Raw genomic sequence first — 3,749 nt, forward strand, 5'->3', positions numbered from 1 at the left:
ATGCAGGAAGGACTATTTGCATAATTTTTTCCTATTTCAAAAATTGCTGTATTCTCACAGCACAGTTCCTGATAGTAAATAAGCCCTCCAAATTAAAAAAAAATTGTAATTGAATAAAGAGTTATTATGTTGAAATCTGCAAAAAAATAAAATGCCCAACCCTACTTCAAGGCAGCATAAATTGAGTATTAATAAAAGGGAACAGAAACTTGCTATGGGAAGTGGAGAAACACATGAAAAATAATCTTCCTAAAACAAAATGACTGGGCTGAAATTTTATTCTTAACTGGCAGTAGCCTTACAATGGTTCTAAAGCTATTTTTTTTGTGTGTCACATATTTCTGACACTAATTATGTGATTTGGCCTAATAGTATCTTTACATAGATATTTTTGAAAAATTTTGTGAAAATTCCCAGTGAATTTATAAGCAAGAATTGGTCCTGGACATTTTCCAATTGTAGGACTTAATGAAGAATGTGGTTAGAAGGGATAAAATGTCCAGTGATATTTGCCCGTATGGGGAAGAAGAGGCTATGCTCTTAACAACTGATACACATTTTTAGGAGGTTTCTGTTAGGCTTACAGCATTACCTAAGGAGAAGCCCAATGATGTCTCTTAAAGTATCAAGTCTGCTAATCTGACCAAGCCAACAGAATGAGGATGCCTAAGCCATTGAATGGTATTTTTCTATTTAGAAATTAGTAGGAAAGAAGTTACTTGAGAAAAATCTCCCTGGGAGATGGCTGGTGGCTATTTTCCTTATGTAAGGATAGGAGTTAATCTTGTCTTTTTGATATATTATCCTAATGTGATAAATGTTTGTTTTCTGCGTGGACCATGGAATTGCTAGGAAGTCATCTACGGTATTAATAAAAGCAACCTTCTGAATAACCAGGAGAAACTCTGGCGAAAATGGATAGATAGTCGAATGAAAAAAAAAATGTCCTCAAGCAATAATGCAGCTTTTGCCCTCTTGCCAAACTGGATGACAGAGTCAAATGTGTTCCTTCAGATTGTGGACATGCCTCTATAAGGTAAGACTAACAGTAAATAGTGGAAACCAGCCTTTGCAACTGTGTAACTATCTTTATTATGTAAAAGTGAGATCACTTTGAGAGAAAGCAAACTTTGATTCCAATTCTAGTTTTATCACTTAAAAATGGTTGACCTTGGGAAAATTAATTAGATGTTCTGAGCCTCAGTTTGTTCAGCTGTGAAATGAAGATTATAATTCCCTTTACTGTAAGATGAACTGTGGTTCATTAAGTTCTGAGTGTGTGATTGGAAGCAACTGTAGGCATTGTGAGCAGTGGAGTGATAGATCAGAATCATATTTAAAAAGAATCCATTTTAAGTTTCATCAGGAGAACAAATTGATGGAGACCAGAATGAAAGAGGAGGGACGTGGTAGGAGGCTAGTGCAGTGGGCCAGAGGAAGTGGGGAGGGGAGGGGAATGATTAAATTTGTGATAAATTTTAAAGGGGATAAATATCATTTGTTAAAGGTATTAATATGTGACATGACCGCAAGACGGCATGAAGGACACTGTGATTATTTCTTGTCTGAGCAATGATGTGGAAGGTGGTACCATTTAATGATGTGGGAAGCATCTATGTCTATTGTGCAAAAAAAAATAGTTTTATAAGTCCTAATTGATATCCAATGGAGATTTCTGAAGTTGGAGATGTTGCATATATGAAGTTTAACAATTAAGGGAGAGACACAATAGTGGAATGCTTCCCCATTTATTGGTCAGGGAAAGGAGCCATATCCAACCAAAGATCCTAATAAAGAGGTCTCAGTGAGGGAAGAGACAACCTAGGGAAGTGACCTTCTGTTCCTAATTTGATCTACTCACTTTGAATATGTCAGTTACCTTAAATGGGTCTCAAGTATTTCACCTTTGGGACTTTATAAACTGTGCATCTTTCCATGAAATTCCCTTTCCCTCTTCTCTTGTTCTTCCACTCTTCCTTTAAAACTCAGATGAAGCATTGCTTCCTTTGGGAAACTTTTTTGATTCCCGTTTGGTAGATATATTCCTACCCTGGACATTTCGTGTTCTGTATTTTTATAATGGCACCTATTATATTGGTGATTATTATGTATGATATCACTGAGTGTAGGAAACCGTGGCTTATTCAACTTGAAATCCTAATGTCTATGACACATGTCACACATGTGAGACAAATAGGTACTCCTTCTACATTCTTTTAATTGAATGAATCAATAATCTTATAATGCATTTATCTTCCTTGTTTTGTAGATCAGCTGCTTCTAATATGAGAAGTCAGCTTCTATGCAGACTAGATGGAACCAAGGAGCAATGTAACTTATTTTATCCTGTTGGGTCTCACACAGGATCCAAAGGAGCAGAAGGTCCTTTTGGTTGTGTTCTCACTCTTCTATATTTTCACTGTGGTGGGCAACCTCCTCATTTTGGCGACTGTAACTGTCAGTAAGACCCTGAACTCACCTATGTACTTGCTTCTTGCTAACTTACCTTTTATGGATGTCATTTACTCCTCTTCCATTTCCCTCAGATTGATTTCAGATTTGATATGTGGGGAAAATAACAGGTCATTTCAACACTGTATGACCCAGCTGTTTACAGAGCAGCTTTTTGGTGGATCAGAGATCATTCTTCTCTTGGTGATGGTTTATGACCTCTATGTGGCCATGTGTAAACCCCTGCATTATTTGTGTATCATGAGGCAAAGGGTGTGTGTTGTGCTGCTGGTAGGGTCCTGGGTTGGAGGTTTTCTGCATTCAGTAATTCAAGTTAGCACTATTTATGGGCTCCCATTCTGCGGTCCCAATTCATTGATCATTTTTTGTGTGACATGTACCCCTTACTGAAACTGGTCTGTACTGACGCCCATATCATTGGCCTGTTAGTGGTGGGCGATGAAGGACTGATCTGCACAATTGTGTTTGTGCTCTTGCTCATCTCTTATGGTGTCATCTTGCACTCTCTAAAGAACCTTAGTCCGGAAGGGAGGCGGAAAGCCCTCCAGACCTGTGATTCCCACATCACTGTGGTGGTCTTCTTCTTTGTGCCATGTATTTTCATGTACGTGAGACCTGCTAAGACCTTCCCTATTGACAAATCAGTGAGTGTGTTTTATACAGTCTTACCCCCATGCTGAACCCCCTGATCTACACTCTGAGAAATTCTGAGATGACGAATGCTATGAGGAAGCTCTGGAGGAAAAATGTCACATCAAGTAGTAAAGGAGTGCATTTTCTACCATGAAGAGAATTACTTGACATTGGCCTGCATTTTCTAAGAATGCAGAAGACTCCTTAAAATGATCCTGACTTTGTGTCAAGTTTTAAGTTAATTATAAAGAACAAACTGGATGATTGTGCTTTAATAACAGCTTCCCTTCCAGTAGAATGTAAGGTCGATAATACCTTGTGGATCAGTTCATTTAGAAAAGTGTAATTCCTTTATATAAAAGGAGGCAACATTCCAAAGGCAAGGGAATTAAAAGCAAAAATAAAGTATTGGGAGCTCATCAAGATAAAAAGCTTCTGCACAGCGAAGGAAACAATCAGCAAACCTAAAGGCAACTGACAGAATGGGAGAGGATATTTGCAAATGACTTATCAGATAAAGTGTTAGTATCCAAAATCTATAAGGAACTTATCAAACTCAACACCCAAAAAACAAATAATACAGTGAAGAAATGGGCAAAAGACATGAATAGACACTTCTTCAAGGAAGACATCCAGATGGCCAA

The 3,749-nt window shown here is 37.8% G+C and overlaps 1 pseudogene; it reads left to right on the forward strand.

The window, feature by feature from the left end:
* The first annotated feature begins 2,313 nt into the window (after positions 1–2,313).
* On the forward strand, positions 2,314–3,259 carry LOC102956277 (annotated as a pseudogene).
* The last annotated feature ends 490 nt before the right edge of the window (positions 3,260–3,749 follow it).

The sequence above is a fragment of the Panthera tigris genome, chromosome D1 (genome assembly GCF_018350195.1).
Source record: "Panthera tigris isolate Pti1 chromosome D1, P.tigris_Pti1_mat1.1, whole genome shotgun sequence".
Lineage (NCBI taxonomy): Eukaryota > Metazoa > Chordata > Mammalia > Carnivora > Felidae > Panthera > Panthera tigris.